Below are 19,375 nucleotides of genomic sequence, written 5' to 3'. Positions count from 1 at the left end.
CCCATCTGGGAAAGAAGATCCCTCCTGGAGGGGAGACGCATTGGTGAGCCTGAGCTGAGCTCGCGAAGGAGAGGAAACCAAGTCCTCGCTGGCCAGAAGGGGGCCCACCAGCAGAACCCTGTACCCTTCCTGACGAATCCTCAGGAGAGTCTGGAAAAGTAGGCTGAACGGTGGAAAGGCATAAAGGAGGGTCCGGGGCCAGTCGTGTGCCAGCGCATCGTGGCCCGGAGGACCGCTGTCGTCCAAGGAGAACCAAAGGGGACAGTGAAATGCGTCCCTCAAGGCAAACGGGTCCACGTCCGCCCTGCCGAAGGCCTTCCAAATGAACTCCACCACCTCTCTGTGAAGTTTCCATTCGCCTGGAAACGGCTTCTGGCGGGATAGAAAATCGGCCGACATTCTGTGGCCCGGGGATGTAGGCTGCCCTGAGGCTGGCCAAGCATGGGGCTGCCCAGATCAGGAGCTGCTGAGTCAAGTAAAACAGTTTCCTGGACCTGGTCCCCCCCTGGTGGTTGATGTGAAAAACCACCGAGGTGTTGTCTGACCTCACCAGCACATGCTTCCCCCGCAAGCCTGGAAGAAAGCTCCGGAGAGCCAAAAACACAGCCTGCAACTCCAGGAAGTTGATGTGTTCCCAGCTCTGCCGCTGGGACCATGTTCCCTGTGTCATTTGACCCTGCCATGTTGCACCCCAGCCCATGGAGGATGCACCCGTGAACACAACTTCTTGACGACACGGGAGGGAACCGAGCGGGACCCCTTGTGTCATAAACAACCTCACCCTCCACTGGGCCAGAGACTGAAGACACTGAGGGCCACCCGAAGTCTCCTGCGACGATGAGCGTACCTTGTGGAGTCCAGATTCAAAGTGTTCAACCACATCTGGAGGGGACGCAATGACAGCAGCCCCAAGGGCACCACGGCGGATGCCGCCGTAAGCATGCCCAGGAGTCGAAGATACCGCACAAGAGGCGGTGCCATACCCCGCCTGAACTCTGGGAGCATGCCCAATATACTGTTCACCCGTTGAGGTGACGGGCAAGCAGTCATTGAGATGGAACTTATCGCCATTCCCAGGAAGATGGTCCCCTGGGAGGGAGTCAAACTGCTCTTCTCTATGTTCACCTGCAAGCCCAAACATTCCACATGATGGAGCACTAACCGAGCGTCCCGGATCGCCTGGTCCCGTGATGCGGCACAAACGAGCCAGTCGTCCAGGTACGGGAGTATCTCAATCCTCGTCTCTGCAGAGGAGAGAGGGCCGCTGCGATACATCGGGTGAACACTCTGGGGGACAGTGAAAGTCCAAAGGGAGGACCCTGAACTGGAAGTGTCTCCCTTGAAAGGCAAAACGAAGAAACCGCCAATGGGGCGGGGCAATGGGAACATGAAAATAAGCATCCCTGAGATCTATGGAAGTGAACCAATCGCCCGGGGATATTGCTTGCAACACCTCCTTGGTGGTCAGCATATGAAAGGGCATTACCTTCAAGTATATGTATAGTTAGGGCCCGACGACGGGCCCTTCAGCCCGTCGTCGGGCTGAAGGGCCAGCAGAAGATGGGAGAGTGAATTCCCAATCCGGCCCATGCGGGCCCCAGGGTCATAGGCCTTGCAGAGAAGGTCATCAGTAATACGGCACTGAGGCCGTGGACAACGAGCATTGGGCCGCAAAGCCTCATCAGTGGGGATAATTAGAGAGGCAATGCCCGGTTCCACCGCAGGCATCTGCCCCAAGCCAACCTTGGGCGCCTCCTGCATAGACGCCAGAACCCTGCCATCCGTCGTCAGACGTGACAGTGCCTTGGTATCAGACCAGCAAGCATGTAGTTCCCTAATATACTCCTCTGAGGGAGGAACCACAAAGGCAGCCTCAGATCTACCACGCCTAAAGCAGGCGCTGGAAGCTGCAGGTTGGGTCTGAGGAACACTAATCTGTAAACGAGCAAGAGCCACTCGAATAGCGGCAGTCACAGACTCCCCTGTATCCTCCTGGGAGGCAACGGAGTCAGACTCTGAGGCCCCAGACTCCAACCCTGGAGGTTCATCACAGAAAAGGGTGCCCGAGGCCGCCACCGAAATAGCATCATCATCATTAACCGATGCCTCATCCTGCTCTGGAGGGAGAGTTGCGCAGTGCTCACCATCAGCTCTAAAGGACCGGAGGAGGGCCTTCATGTGGGTTAGCTCCGTAGAGAGGTGATCCACCTTCGTAGACAACCTCCCTGCATCGGTTCGTCTTGCTCGCTTCGCAGGTACTGAAGTCGCAGTCTTTACCGTAGGGCGTTTGCCCATCGCCTGTCCCAGCGGCAGCGAACCATGTGGCACAGCGCCCAAGCAGTCAGTAGGCCGCTCCAGCGCCGCCAACCGATCCAGCCTGACCGAGCGGGGCATGATGAAACAGTTGGGGCAAGCGTCATCTGATGGCGCCTCCCGGAGATGTTCCACACCGAGACAGGAGGGACACAAGTCATGCCCGTCGTCGGGCTGAAGGGGAGCCAGACAGGTCGAGCAGCATAAATTATCTAGCATCATATCGCTGAAAGGCGTAATCCGTCCGCCACCAACGAGAAGTCAACACGAGCAGAAAACGCCACTGGCGACCCCGTTGTAGGAAAACATCCGTGGAGGCTAAGAACTCAGCGCGAGCAGAAACGCTACAGGTGAGTCAGAATACAAACTGAAAATCAACTCAATGCGAGCAGAAACGCTACAGGTGAGTTAGAATACAAACTGGTGAGTCAGACTGAGTCAAAGAGCCACAACGATTAACGTGGCAAATCAAAGCGAACAGCAAACTACTGATGAGAGAAAAAACAAAACACTTACCAGTCGTCGCAGCGGCGACCGCAGATCTGGTAAAGGGGTAAAACAGCTTGTGCAGCCCCTGGAGGGCGAGACTTACGCCCGCAGCTCCGACCAAATTCGGTCACGGGGCTACTAGCAACAAGCAGCTAGACAACAGTGGTAACACAGAAGCAACTCGCTTCACACTACCACACACCTGTGCGCGAGAAGAACAAAGGGATTGAATGCCGGGTGTCATGTGACTATATAGAGTCACGTGGGTCCCCGGCATGTCACAGGTGACTTTGTTGTCATTAGTACTCGACCTGCATGCGCAAGAATGATCATTCAGTGCTTGAAGCACCGCCTCTGGCGGTCAGGAGGGATGAAATAGAACTGATTTTAAGGAAACATGAAAATGGAAAATATGTGCAGTTTAAAACATGACCAGCAGGTGGCAGCACTCAACTCAGACATGAGGAATTCATCCTTTTTTTCTCCCCAACTTATCAATTTGAAAACTGTGGAAGTTGACAGTGATTATCCCTTCTCTATTTATTTTTCTCTAAAATAAAAATTTTGGCTTTTATCCTGCGAATTAGAGTCACGTCTGAATGTTTGAATTAAAATAATGTATTTCCTATAAAGAGTTCAAAATGTGTTTTGTAGTTTCTGTGCTGTACTTGAATGTACCATCTGTTGCTCATACAAGGTTTAATAAGAGAAACATTTGAATCAGGAAAATCATTGATTTCTAGTGAGCTAATAAACAAATTATTTTAGTTTCTCCCAAATTAAAAAAATTTAGGAGAAGCATTTTCTACTAAAAACGTGTTATTTTTACGGACCAAAAATCATGGTGTCCTGAGGAGGAAGACGTTTTTGACCAATAAATGCTCATAGGTTAACTGTCAACCAACGGCTAACTGCTGCAGAGTTAACAGTTTGTTTCACCTTAGAAAATTTTGAAAATTTAAATTTGTAAATTAATCTACATCTACATGGGGATTTAAAAATATGTGCCAATAAAACCCTGAATAATAAATTTTTATAGCTTTTTCAAAATCGGCACACAAATTTGGTAATGCACATTTACGCTGGTTTAACAAATGACATACAGTTCCATTTTTATGTCTACCTCTTAAATTTTGCACTAGGAATTGATCTTTAATGCGAGTGATCTTCAACTTTTTATTTAAAAAAGTGAAAAAGTCCTAAATGAAGAACAAAGTTTGGTAAACAACAGTCCACAGAGTGCAGAATAAGTTTGGAGCCACATAGATAAAATGAACTTTAAACTTTAACATTTCTTTATTAAAAGTCCATGATTATTATTTATTATTTTGTTTCCTCATCTGAATATTTTACATTCTAAAGCAGAGAAGAAAAGGTTCCCTATAAGTAATGAACACAGCTAGATAGTATCTGTTTTATAGGTCACAGCTGAGCTGAGATTAAATAAAAACATTTTATTTTTCTGGACTCCACTGGGAAGTGGTTTTACATCATTTTTCCTCGCTCAGCTGTTTTGTTAAACCCTGGGTTTGGACCCAGACCTTGCTCCATGGCTCTGGATGTTGGTGTCGCGCACGCCCCCTGTAAGACAAGCTGCATGCACACTCCGAGTTACTGGAAGCTCTCCTCACTCATATTGATTGCAAACAGCGGGGTTCACAACAGTTAGCGTGACTTGGAAGAGATATATAAGCTTTTCCAAACGATCCCTTCACTGCAGCAAACCTCCTCTGTGTGCATTAGAGGTCGGGAGGAAGTGAACCGACTTCTTTAGACCATCACTTTCTAAAAACGTTTGTGGAGGGAAAACTCCATAACATTCATGTTAAAATACTTTCAGTTTTATTGATTGTATATTCAAAACAATACAATTTAGGAAGACGGAGGAGAAGCAGAGTTGGTTGGTAAATAGTTACATTTACTTGAGAAACATTAAAACAAAAAAAAACTTTTAAGAGTATTTTTTTTCTAAGCTGTACTTTTAACTATTACTTGATTAAAGTTTCTGAATTTTCTAACCACTGAATAAAAAACATGTTTTGACAAAAATTTCACCTGACAGACACATGCACCTGTAGTTTTTGTTTCAGTTCAAGTTTTTTATTGAAAGAAATTGATTTGGAAAACATTTCTTTCTTTTTTTTTACTTGTATGAATTATAGTAATTTTGAAATACCTACATTTTCACTTAACTTTATATTTTGGACCATCTGAGGATGTAATTTTTAAATATTAAATAATAATCTGATGAGTTACTCAGTACTTGAGTAAACTTTTTACTGAATACCTTTTTACTGTTACAAGCGATCATTTAAAATGATCAGTTTCTCTGACTTTACTTTTTATAGGTATGTGTTTGAACAACTTTTATGAACAACTGACGACATGTCTCTGAAATTCTACACACGATTTTAGTATTTACTGTCAAAAAATAATAAATGGACAAAATAACAAAAAACATGTAATGTAAAATCCGCTTTTTTTATCTGTTAGATAAATTTTATTGTGTACTTGTAGTCTTCAAAATGCATAAAAGTTTAATTTTCTTCTGGTCCAGTGTAAATACTTTTTCGATATTATTAATTGAAGTAATCAACTAATTCAAAAAAGGTTGTTTGCTGAAAAAACCCAAACATGTTTTTAAAATTTGTTTTCATTTAATTCACCCAGTGTGACGTTAACGAGTCATAACTAATCTTTTCCTGTGTGGTTTTGATTTATTGACTTTAAGCAGTAATAAGGAGAAATCATATTTTCCTCTGCAGTCCCATCCTCCTCATGTTGCTCAGAGTATTGATTCAGAAACTCTGCTCTCATGTTGGAGGCTTTGTACCTTCAGCTGATTCACTTCCTGCTGCTTTCACAATACATACCAATACATTTATTCATTTACACTATAAATACATCTATTTATTATCATAGAAATAAAGCTTTACAATTAGGTACATTTGACTACCGTATTTTCCGGACTATGAGTCGCTCCGGAGTACAAGGCGCACCAGCCATAAAATGTATAATAAAGAAGGAAAATATATATAAGTCGCAAAGGAGAATAAGTCGCATTTTTAAGGGAAATTTATTTGATATAATTCAACACCAAGAACAAACATGTCATCTTGAAAGGCAATTAAAATAAAATAGGCAACAACAGGCTGAATAATTGTACGGTATGCTAACGTTACATGACACGTGAACAACGAACTGAGAACCTGGTATGTTAACATAGCATATTAGAGTTATTCAGATACCTGTAGCATAAATAACATGCAAACAAGTTTACCAAACCATCCGTGTCACTACAAATCACTAAATCCAATGAAATCTTCATCCTCAATGTCGCTTTTAAACAACTCTGTTAACACGGAAGGTAGAATAACACAGGCCTAGAGCGCCCTCTTGTGGATTAGTTTGAAAAAACATGTGATATGATATAATGATGTGTTAATTTCCACACACAAGTCGCTCTGGGGTATAAGGCGCACTCCTGGCCAAACTATGAAAAAAACTGCGACTTATAGTCCGGAAAATAAAGTATTTATTGGACAGAAAATAATATAGTATATTTAGTATTTTATTTTTGATGTGTTATTAAGCTGCGTATTTGAAAAGAAAAAGTATTTACTTTCTTGTTCAAATAGTTATTGAGATTTAAGTTATTACTTGATCAGTTTTCACTGTTGGCTTTTAGTGTTTCAATGGGTCTGCTTGACTAAATTAAACAAATGATTGACCATTAAATACTTAAATTGATACATTTTAATATTTAAATATAATCCATTCTATTATGTGATTTTAATTTATGAGTACAATTTATGCAATGATCTAATATAAGATTTTTTTGTAAGTTTGACATTAATATTTTTTATTCATTTTAATTATTTTGTGTTATACTTACCTCATTTCCATATAAAACAAATTCCTGAGATTTATCTAAAAGTTTTTTTTCTCACAATTTCTTCACTTTTGGAACTCAGATTTCTAAATTTTTTGTCAAATATTTCTGAGATCTCAAATATGACTTTTTTACTCACAAATTTTTGAGATTTTTGGTAGAAATTCAATCCCCTTTTCATCTACCTAACTTACATAAGATACTTATGGGTTTTCTTTGCTCTTTTTATGGCATTTTCTTTGTTTTTAGTGCATGGACTCTTCCCATTTAAGAGCATCTCTAGGTAAATACATGCATATTCACTGTACTTGCTTAGATATATAGGGTACACTGAAACCCGGTGTGCGTTGAGCTGCAGGGCTTAGGTTACGCTCTCGCTAATAAGGAGCAGCACAGAAACCTCGGCCGATGTGCCTTAGTTGCGGGAAGCTGGCCGGCTGCAGGCATAAATAAATTTCCCCAGAGGAAAGTCGATACGGCAGCTCGCATGTCTGCAGCCGATGAATATCCAGGCCAGTCTGCATCCTAATGGCTTCAAAGCATTGATACACAAGCACATGTAAGCAGAAATAGAAATATGACAGCACTGCTGCACGGACACTCATTTCGTAGAAACTCACAGCAAAAACACAAAATCTTACCAAGTATTTTCTAGAGAAAATATCTTTTCAAATAAGTCAAAACTAACTTACAAATAACTTCTGCAAAATATAGGAGTTTGTTTTAAATCAATATGTTTTTATATTGATCGGAAAAGGAACTAGTTCCATTAGTGGATTATTTCACTTATAACAAGACATTTTCCCATCTAATAAGTTTAGTAATCTGCCAGTTAAACCATAACTTTTTCCTCAATATTAAAGAATTATTGACTTATATCTTACTGGGAAGCTAGATTTCATTTTATTTGCAAAAATAAACTAGACAAGTTTTACACTTGTGCATATGTATTAATTGGTTTTGTTCTGTAACCAGGATGCTGTGTATTGCAGACTTTTGCCTCTTGAAAACGAGATCCAGATCTGAACAGGGAAAGGAAAAAACTTGGCAATATTTAGTGATTTAACAGGGTGCACCAAATAAAGAGTCTTTTATTTCTGACTGTTAAATAAGACGGTACATTTTCTAAATTTTCTTGTTTTAGATAAGTTATAATTACAAAACTCATTTATCTTTGATTAATACCAGGAAACTTAATAAGCACATGTTTTTTTAGATTTCGGTTATGTACTTTATTTGTAAATTACACCGGAAACCAAAAAGTATTTTTAGTCTCGTTTCTAGTTCACATAGGTTTGTACACTTTAAATAAATCAGACATGTAACTTTTCAGTGAAATCTAGGACCTTGTTTAGGTCAATAATTCCTTAATATTAATGATTATTTTACTTATAGCTAATGGGAAACAATCTTTTTATAAGTGAAACAATCTGCCAGAGGAACTGGTCATTTTTAACTGATATTGTTTATTTAAAATAAGTTAGTACTAATGTATTTAAACTAGAAACTATGGAAAATTATGGTTTTACAGAGTAATATGTGTAAAAACATATGAAGCTATCTGTGATAATCCAACTGCCGCTGTAAATAAGTAATGGAGGACAGAGATAAGGCAGCATAAAATATCAGGTTTTATCCAGTTGTGGTTTGCAAAACTCGCCTGCAAAGCTTTTTACCCATTTCCTGTGTTTGCATAGGAAACGCGTTTAGAAGATTATTGGCCTGTGCATTTATGTCCTGAGAAGGAAACGGTTATAGCTCTGGTCAGAAATGTTAACTCCACTCATCATGGACATGAATCCTCTATTTATTTTGGTGTTTAGAGCGATGAATTTCAACAATTTCCTCAGTGAAGTATTTTCTCAATATCTGAAGTTAAATTAGACTAAACTCTTCTCGTTTTAAGTCAGGCCACCTAAATAATTTATATGTATTAAATTCCAGAAAATTATTTTTTTAAATATATATTTCTTTTTTTACTTTCTTTGTTGATTGTGTTGAAATTGAGCAGAAAGGCATAATGGCATTTTAGGGCCATTGTCAGACAAAAGTAGTACATTTTTAGCAAAAAAGCATTTTTATATCCAGCTCAAAAATTGTCTAGAATATAAAGGACATGGAAATTTCTAAGATCCCAAAGTTGAATTTTTTTTTTTTACTTTTTAGGGTTTTTTTGACAGAAATGTAGGAAGTAGTAAAGTCATTTACATTAGTAAGATTTGTTTGGTTGTAATGAGTATTTAATTCTGATTTCTCAACTGACTTATTGATGTGTGTTACTAAAATACTTTAAACAAAGTCTGTGAAATTGGGAATTTTCTTTTTAAATTAGTATTTTCTAACCAGTCAGGTGTGTTGGATATATGTGAGAGACATTTCAAAAGATAAAATTTAGTTTTATTTAACTTTGTCCTTGCTGTAGAATACTATCACAACTATTGGTAACAGTAACAAATGATATAAGTGAATTGAAATGTTTTCTTTTTTTTTTTTTTTTTTTTACTATTATTGTTTGTGTTATTTTTATCTCCAAAATGTGATGCTGGAATAGTTTGAAAACTTGCCTTGAAAATTTTGGAAATTATTTGAATCTCACTGTTGGAAAAGTGTTTAATTAACAAATAACAGCAAATAGAGGGAATTAAAAAGTCTAAGTAAAATTAGGGAACCGTGAGAGATCCTGCTCACTCTTATGAACCAGTTTGGGTTTGTTTGGACGAGGTTAGGTGATCATCGTTTGCAGTAATCATGTTTGGGGGCGACAGCGGCTGCAAACCCACCATGTTAGTGATGTTAAAGGAGCGATGCAGTTCCTGCTGTTCAGTCGAGTCTTTGATAGAGATCAATGGAAACAACAGAGATCAGTGGAGCCATACAGACTCACTGCTGATTCAATTTACTGTCTCTATCATTCACATGATGCTCTGCTCTGAATGTATGCATACAAACACACACACACACACACACACACACACACACGCACACGTTGTGAGACTTCAAGATTGAATGCATTTTAGAGCACAGACAGAAACAAAATGATGTGAAAATAAAAACTTCCAAATTACTTATGTTTTTATTGCAACAGCATAATTTATTCTGAAAAGAAAATAAAACTTCCAAATTTGGGTAAATTTATTGACAAGAACGTGCAACAGGCTGGTGACCTGTCCAGGGTGACCCCGCTTCTCGCCCGGAACGAAGCTGGAGATGGGCACCAGCAACTCCCGACCCCACTAGGGTCAAGGGTGAACAGAAAATGGATGGACGGATGGATGGATATTCACAAGAAAAGAAAATCCAGTGTGAAACGATGACAAGGAAGTTCAAAGTGCTTTACATCAATAGTCATAAAAATAAGTCTTAACTTCTCTGCATAAACTGTTTGTGGAATCAATTAATTCACTCAGGCTATGTAATGTTATTTGAAATAAAGTTTTAATAAAGAAAACTAACTCACTTTACTGTTACCTGGCAACTCACTCATTCCTTGGTTACCTAGCAACAAGCTGTTGAGTATCTGGCGCAGCAGCAGTTTACAGTTCGCCGCTTTATCCAGCCCGACTACTTATAGGTCTTGCTAAGGTATTGTTTATTAGCCTTGTTATTAAGCTGATAATACTGAAAATTGTTACAATAAATTTGGTTTTGCAATTTTTAGACATTTAAAAATGTTAATTTTTTAGACAATTTTGGCCCCTGAGGCAAAACGATTGAACACCTCTGCATTAAACCTTATCTTGTTTCACGATGATATCAAGAAAATGTCTTTTTCTGTGCACAAAAATAAACTTACCTGTCAAGTTGTTTGTCAGTCGCCTGAGCTTGTGGCGCTCTCTAAATACTTCTGTTTGTCCTGTAAACAGACACAAAGACAGATTTGGTTTTATTTTTGTGTATAAAGGCGCATGCAGAGTAGCATCTCTGTTCATTCATAGCTGAATGAATTATTCATTGGTGCTCCTGCAGACTGTTCAAGGATCAATGTCTCCGTGTTTTGAACTGATATGGTTCTCTGCAGGAGGTTAATGGGGCCATCACTACTTAATCCAATGTTGGAGGCACTTCCTGAATAAAACGCTGCGCCACGCCCTCTTGACACACTTTCTGCATGGCAGAACAAACAAGAGGAGAGAAAATCACTGCCACTTTCTCAGCTATCACAAAGGTCAAGGGTTACCAGCTGATTCAGTGACCTGTCTGGTAGATTCAGTTTTTATGGGGACATTTCAGCTTCTGTGGTTCTCAAACAAACCAAACTCTTTAAAAAACAAAACAAAAAAACTGTTCCCCTCCTCGCCTGTGGGGGCGCTGCACAAATAATCACTGAAGGAAATAACAAAAACATTTCTCTGTCGTCCGCTTCGTTTGGGGTTGTGTGAATGTGTTTGGGTGAAGTGAAATCTGGTTCGGTTTGAATGCACACCTGATCGCCAAGCGGACACCAGGACTGCTCCAAAAGCAGGAAGTGGACTACAGCGCAGAGCATTCTGGGTAAATACAACCAAAACAAATGCATGAGCCTAGCGATAGCGGGAGAAATGGTTCATCGTCTTTTATCAAAGACAAAACAGAAATCCTGCAGGCGCTAAAATCTGATGCTACTCCAGTTTTGTTTACATTTCATGAAGAAAGCAAGTTGTGCTCAGTGTTTTCTTCTGAGACGTTTGTGTCCTTTCCTTCAATGGTTCTTGGTGCAGCGCCCCCACAGGCAAGGAGGGGAACAGGTTTGTCTTTGAAGTTTTTTTTTTTTTTTTTGCTCAACTTGGCTACCTTTAGATATTATTTCAACACAAAAATATAATCTAATTTGATAAGACAATGTAAAATGTCTTCTGATGTTCATTCTTTTGTCTTTGTGTACATATTTTTCAAATGAAGTCCAATTTTGCTCGTAGGGACTTTTCCAACATTTTCTGATCAGTTGTATGACTCAAACTTTACTGTTTAATCCTCATTGTTTTGTCGTTCCCTTATTAATCAGTGGTGGAGTTAACATGATCCTTTTAAGCGAAACTTTTTGGAGTTCACTTTTTGCAACTCGCATCCCAAGAGTTTGCAGTTGAATAAATTGAGTTGCTTCTTTTCCAGAGCGAGTGGCATCCATCATTCTGTCGATCGGAGTATTAATGTGAACGGCATTAAATATTCAGCTAAGAGGAAGCTGAGTGTCACTATATTGTGTTTGATGATAGGAGTTTATTGATGACTCCAGCAGAAGGAGTTCATTGAAGTAGATCCAAGAACACCCCAAAAACCACTGGGAGTAATAATATTTGTCTGATATGAATCATGAATTATACATCCTCCAAAATCCTCAGAGCTCAAAGGAGTGCCTGCATGACCTCATGTTGACTGATGACTTCGTTCAGCTGCACTTTCTGGAAGTTTAAACCGGGAGAGACTGCAAGGTCGTTGGGTCAATAATCGAAGCTTTGTCGTTTCCTGTGCTGGGCTCAATCGTTAATTTGAGCGAAGAAGCAGTTGATCTTCAGGATCAATCTGTTTTTGCTCCACAGTCATGCTTAAACAGATTTAAAGCTCCTCAAGAAATGCACTTTGATGTTCCAAGCTCTAATGAAGTTGAAACGACTCAAAACAAGCAGAAATAATTCACTTTGAAGCACTTTCTGGCCAATCTGCTTCTTTTATCTTAATTCCATTTTTTGTGTGTAAAAGTGGAAGTGGGGCTGAGTGGTGGATGCTGTGCTCCCATTAACCTGACACCAGTCCTCCCACCCCGCCCGCTCTGCCTATTCGACCCATTCATTCAGGCTGCTGGAGAGGAAACTGCTGCTCCCTCCGGGACTCGGCATTATTATTATATAGGAAGCAGAGCAGGCGGCCGTCTGTTAGAGGGCAGAAAGGCTCAACATGGACGTTTACTTCTGCTGCTGATACTTTTTAGGAGGTAAGAAAACCATTTTTTGCTTATAATAATGATTTACTAACGGGTTTAAAAAACTTTTATCTTTCTACAACTTAAGACATTTCATTAAAACTGCAAATAACCAAAATGTTAAGTGGAGGTATCCAAAATTATACTCAAGTAAAAGTAAAACTACTAAGACATATTTTTACTCAAAAGTGAAAAGTTCCTGGTTTTATTCAGGTCTGGAATCAGCAAAGTGACCCTGATACTATATCATATGTGATTGTTGGTAGGATGTTCTTTTCTAAAATGCTGATATAAATGTACACAAATGTTCCAAAAAGTTAGTCTAGAATATTTCACTAAAAACTCTTGGGGATTAATAAGATACGTTTTGAGAAATGTTTTGGTTCAGGTGTGGTTTTGGCTTCAGAACTCCATTTTTTTCTCCAATCTAGTTGTTGAATCATAAACTTTAACTGAGGTAGTGAGTCCGTTAGCATACTAGCTTCTGTTCTGATTCTTTTGTGACTTTCTGTATGCGTTTTCAATGTGTTTTCAGAGTAGTTTGGTGGGGTATATATCTCCTGGGAAGGTGAAAGAGAGACCTGTTTTAATTAAACAAACAAAATTACAACATATGCAATTAAGAAATTTCACTCAACTAAATAAGCTCATATAATCTGATCTTAAAACAAGAGCAAGCTTCATAATAAGATTTTTAATCTGTAGTGTTGCTAAGTGTTGAAACTGAGCCACAAATGTGTTGAAATTTGGGTGATCAACTTCTTGGAACTTTAAAAAGTTGTCATTTTTGTAGCAGTTTTTTTCTGATTTTTAAAGTTGACATTAATTTCACATAAATGGGAAGTTTTCCTGTCTTTCCTATTTTAATGATGGCTGGCCTGTGTGATACATTGAATACTGAAAAGTTACCTATGCTTCCTTGAACAAGTTAGCATAGGGCTATGCTGCAAACAGATGCACGATTGTACAACTGTACATCATTGAAAAGCAGAAGTGGAGCCTCCTGCACAACCAACAAGAATGCAGCCAGTGTTTTCTGGACAGCAAGTCAACAGAAGACTTGTCTTTTCCAGCAGCCATTGAACAGCAGTAAAAACAGCTGATCCAACGTTTTGGAGCTCCACTTGGGTTACTAGGTAACAGCACTGTCAGATTGTTGAGGATTTTGAAACAGTGCAAAAAAAATAAATTTACTGCCCCAAAAAAGGCCAAGTCTGCTTTTGCAAGCACTGGTGTTGTTTTTGGAAGTAGTTGAGACACAAATTTCAATACAAAAATGTGCAAAATATTTTAAGATCAACTTATACAAGCAAAGTCAAACGTAGTGACATTTGTTTCATTAAAAGCTGATAAGTGTGGCCTGATATTTTCTGATGTTTTGCAGGAAGACAACAAACAGCGGCCATGTCAGAGAAGAAGCCTCGGGGAGCGGACACTCGACCCAAATCTGGCCTCCGCAGCTGGAGCGCCGACAGCTACATCTGGCGGGGTAAGAAGCGTTCCCGCAGCTCCCGCAATGGATCCAGTCCCGGTGGGCCAGAGGCCGACGGTTCCGAAGAGCTCGGCATGCGGTCCACTTCTTTTTCCAGGCGGCGCAGAGAGCGGAAGTGCAGCTGCAGCGCTCTGGGTGACTCCCTGATGGCTGGAGATGTGGACGGCGTGTGCAGGAAGGCGCTCCACCGGCGGTCTCTGAGGCAGAAGTTTCAGGACGCCGTGGGTCAGTGTCTCCCTCTACGCCATCACCACCACCACCATTACCACCACCCGCCCGGCTCGTCTCGCCCTTTCTCTGTACTGTTCTGGTCCAAAAGGAAGATCCACGTCTCAGAACTCATGCAGGACAAATGCCCGTTCTCTCCCAAGTCTGAACTGGCCAAATGTTGGCACCTTATTAAAAACCAGGTGGCTCATCCAGGTTCCCTGAAGGACATGGAGACGCCGCTGAAGCCCCGCGTGTCGTCTTCCTCTTCGCCGCCGCAGACTCCGCTTTCCTGGGAGGACATCTGCTGCTCGCCCGCGCCGCTGGAGGACTGGGAGCCGTCCTGCCTTCACGGCAGGCCGGATGGCGCCTGTGGCAACACTGACTACATCCTGGTCCCCGATCTGCTCCAGATCAATAACAACCCGTGCTACTGGGGCGTCCTGAACCGCTTCGAGGCCGAGGAGCTGCTGGAGGGCCAGCCGGAAGGGACGTTCCTCCTGAGGGACTCTGCCCAGGACGAGTTCCTGTTCTCCGTCAGCTTCCGCCGCTACAGCCGCTCTTTGCACGCACGCATCGAGCAAAACGGCAAGCGATTCAGCTTCGACGTGCGCGACCCGTGCATGTACCGGGATGCCAGCGTGACGGGCCTGCTGAGGCACTACAGTGACCCGGCCACCTGCCTCTTCTTTGAGCCGCTGCTCTCCAGGCCGCTGCCCAGGACCTTCCCTTTCCCTCTGCAGCACCTGTGCAGGGCGGTGATCTGCAGCTGCACCACCTACCAGGGCGTGGAGGGGCTGCCACTGCCGCCTCAGCTCAGGAATACCTCAGACAGTACCACATCAAGTGTGACGGGGCCTGCGCCGCGTCGATGCCCCACAGCCAACACGCAGAATCTGCACTGACTATAAGTTAGGGATGCTAACAACCAATCTACTTATGATTAATTGTTGATTTATTGGATTCAAACTAGTTCTAGTGAATTAACCAATTAGATCTTTTTTTAGTGTTGTAGTTTGGTCACCATCCAGCAGAGGGCGCCGTTGATACAGAAACAAAGATGGCAGGCAAACCAGAACAGTCTGGAGTCTGGGTTAGGGTTAGGGTTAGGGTGTGGAATGGAAAATGCACTTTATGCTGTTCTGTTTTGAAATATAAACACTTGGCAACCTCTAAGTTTTCAGCAACTTAAGAGGTTCATGTTTGGTTATATTTTATAATATGTCTAAGTTTAATAATGTGAGAGAACCACATTATTCTGTTTATTCATTTATATTTAATACAGGTGACAAAAAATAAGTTTTCAATTAAAAGATGGTTTTGTTTTGCTTTACTTACATCTGCATAAATGTTGCCTTTTATATAATGCAAAGACGGTCTGCCGTTGAGAAAACTCAGGCTTTTAAGAAGATGGCCTTGTCAATTTGTCATCAGTCAATCAACTTCAGATTTACTGACTATTGCATCCCAATTTAAGTCCATTCTGTGGGACAATTTTATCACCGTCTCAAACAAAAATTGACTCTATAATTATCTAATGAAAAAGCTACAGTACAGCTGACATAATAAATGATTGATTTTGTAAATATAAGCTCCAAAATAGCCACTTTAATAAACTGAAGCACATTGGAAAAGTATCCATAACTTAACTGATTAATAGACTTCATAATGTATTTTATGTGACAGATTAACACAAAATAGTGTTTAATCATAAAGTGTAAAAAATAAGCTACATGGTTGTCAACTTTTCTTTTTTTTCCAACTTCTGATGTTTATTTCTATTCAACATGGTGGCCACCATCAATTTATATTAAATATATATATCAATATTGGCCACGCTTTTACTAATAGCAGAGCAAATTTTTCGTCAAGCTTGCTAAGTTTGTTAACTTTTTGTGCACTTGCTTTCTCCCAAATTCATTTTTCTGGATCAATTTCAAAGCGCCGGTTTACCTGTTTGTTTTGTAAACTTTCAGCTGAATAAATGTAAGTTTTTGGTTATGGACTTTAAGGATTTCTTCATGTAGTTCTATTCATGCTCTTATTCTGAAGTGTGAGGAGACGGTTTCTCTCGTCTTTCCCTTTTTTTCCCTCTGGGTTACAATTTAAAATGAGTACACAACAAAACACGGACAGTAGAGAACAAGATACACATATAAATACAATATCTAAAGGCATATAATATATAACGTGTAAAACATAAACCCAAAATTTAATTACTGCCCGACAGCTGCATTTGCTTCTTCTTCTTACTGTCACATTAAATAAAGGAAAACAGGGCTACTAAAAGAAAATACTTTGTGTACCAAATATTTTACATTCAAGAAAACACTTGGAAGATTTGAGACTAATTAAAAGCAAAAAGTTCAGATTTTAATCTCTAAAAATCTAGAAAACCATGCGTCCTTCTGTCCACTTATTTACTGTGGGTTTGTAATGTTAAAAAGGTGAGGGGTAATTAATACTTTTTAATCACACCTTATGCCTTATTCAAGCTGCACCTTTCATCACTCCTTTCTGATCAAACTTCCCTCGTCGCTCCACGGATTGTTAAATTGTTGGACATTTTTGGTCATTTGGACCGTTATATCTCCAGATAAGGGACAAGTTGCGTTTGTTTCACATGGATAGTTAGTTTTCTAGACTGTGGCAGGCTTTCATTTTGATGCCCAATATTTATGAATCCAGTCTGCCTGAAACTGGCTTTGCATCTCAAACAGATTTCCTCCCATCGCCCCCAGAAAATGGCGTCTTTCCTCCACTTTCACTTGAGTAGATTGTCATAAAAATAGTGCAAAAACATTCCTTTGTCATTTAACTGTCAAATAAAAATAACAAAATGTGTTTCTTTGTAGATCATCTGATTCTTTTGGGAAGAATTTGGAATGAAATCAAATGTAATTCTGTCTTCTGGCCACAAGATGGCGACAGAACTTAGACATCATGCACTGAAACATAAGTTAGTAGCTTTGGTTTACACACAGTTGTATGTTTACTGCATTAACAGTTTTATTTTTGGGCATATTCACCTCAATGATAAACAAACCAATGAAAATACTTTCCACTGTCTCTGTGCTGTTATTGTTTTTCAGGATTTCTCTCATCTGTGGAGCGTTTTAGGTTCAGCAGCTTGAATCAGGCTTTGTTTTTGTTTCTGCTGTCATCTTTAGACAAGCTAATGATATGGAAAATGTTACTTAGAAGCACCTAGCTGTGAAAACACAACAAAGAAACAATTCATCCACCCTTCTTTGCAAAGGACGGCGTTAAATGCCAAAGCAAATTGAAAGATAAGGGCATGAAAGATTTGCTTCTTGATGGGATTCACTTTTTTGTGAATGTATGTATGAGTCACACACACACACACACACACACACACACACACACACACACACACACACACACACACACACAACACACACACACACACAAAAACTCATAGTAGGAAAATGACCTCCAGGGATTTTATTTGTCCCCTTTTATTGAAGAGCATAGCTTGATGTTTAAACGTTTTCGGAACCTCAATCCATTAAATCAAAACAATTATTTATCCTCTATCCTTTTGTCGGACTTTATGCTGTTTATATTGTCGTTTTACACAAAAAACCTAACTTCTATTTTACACAATTAATACCTTTAAAACTTCTTAATTTATTCATGTTTCAAAAGCTTCTATGTGGAATAAGGATAAATGAAACGATTATCCTCCTAATGCCTCTTATGGTTTTCACAGGCGTATTTTATGACAGTGCTGTCCTCGACATAAATTTTTGATTTTCCACCAGCTAGACAGATAACGACTAAATAACCAAACTTATCGTTCTTTTTGGTTGCTTATTGAATAATGGCCTCCAACCTCTGTCTTCACTTTGGCCATCGTTAACTGAAATTAGCAATTAAAAAAATAAAAATTCATAATTAAATGACTTAAACATACAAATTATTTACACCACGTTAACACATAACAAAGAGACAATTATTTTCACCATTAACCAATACTCATGAACAAATCTTGTCTGAAACCCTCAACGTATCAATAATTGGCTTAACTTAGGAACTTGTCTGTGTTACGTTCCACCATCTTGGTGAAATATTAATGACACCTTGTGTGATCTGGAATCAATTCTTCACATTTCTAAGCTAATTTTTATTACCAGATACATGATGGATTTGTTTTCTTTTTTTTTAGCTTCACCAAACAATGTAACAAAATATCGACCAGGGGGAGCCCCAGTGTGGTTTTGAAAAATTTGCTGGTCCAGTTTAATTTACAAAAGGCACCATAAAGCCTGAAAGAGACATTTATGCCACTAGATGTCACTCTTTCATCTTTTTGAGATTATGTAGACAAATAAGGCAAATAGAAATCGCTTGTTTACAAAAACTAATACATATTTAAGGGAAAATAGTAAAGCTCGTAAAACTCTACTGTTTTAAGTTGCACTTTGTTGTAATGAGATAAATATATGACCATGAAATGAAGAAGCCTTTCTTTTTTGGGATTCCTTTAAGTGCCAGCAGGAACTTGGACACTGAGGAGCCTTTTGTATTGATTTTCCAGAACCGCTATATTAAATATTAATGACACCTAATATGATCTGGAATCAATTTTTCACATTTCAAAGTTGATTTTTATTACCAGATGCATGATGGATTTGAAATCCATGTGGAAAGAATGACAATTTAATCAAACTTTGTGATAGAGTCAGACATGCTTTATTTATATTTTTGCATTTTTATGAGCCATCTTTAAGTCTGGAAATACTGGACAGATTGAAATTCAGTTCTAACTAATTAAGACTATACCAGCTAAATAAATAAAGATATTCTGTATTTCATGCCTAAATTACAAATATATAATAACTGCATTCATTTTCAATCAATGAACTGTATTTCTTATTACCATATGAAGATTTATTTATCAATTAAATGTGTGTTTAATAAGTGTTTTTTTTCTCTATGAATGCATTAATAAAAAAAGTAAGCAGCAAAATCAAAATAATAAGAAAAGACAAAACATTTCATATATTTCTGACAAAAATATCGTTTTTACCAACTCTGGGGTTAAAGTTCAATGTTTCGTTGA

The 19,375-nt window shown here is 39.5% G+C and overlaps 1 pseudogene; it reads left to right on the top strand.

Annotated features, from left to right (window-relative positions):
* The first annotated feature begins 13,685 nt into the window (after positions 1–13,685).
* Positions 13,686–15,194, top strand: LOC129364300 (suppressor of cytokine signaling 4-like; annotated as a pseudogene).
* Positions 15,195–19,375: the final 4,181 nt, after the last annotated feature.

The sequence above is a fragment of the Poeciliopsis prolifica genome, unplaced genomic scaffold, assembly GCF_027474105.1.
Source record: "Poeciliopsis prolifica strain line A6 unplaced genomic scaffold, Auburn_PproV2 SCAFFOLD011, whole genome shotgun sequence".
In the NCBI taxonomy this organism is placed as follows: domain Eukaryota; kingdom Metazoa; phylum Chordata; class Actinopteri; order Cyprinodontiformes; family Poeciliidae; genus Poeciliopsis; species Poeciliopsis prolifica.
The sequence above is the reverse complement of the archived record's forward strand: the minus strand, read 5'-3'. Positions and strand labels throughout refer to the sequence as shown.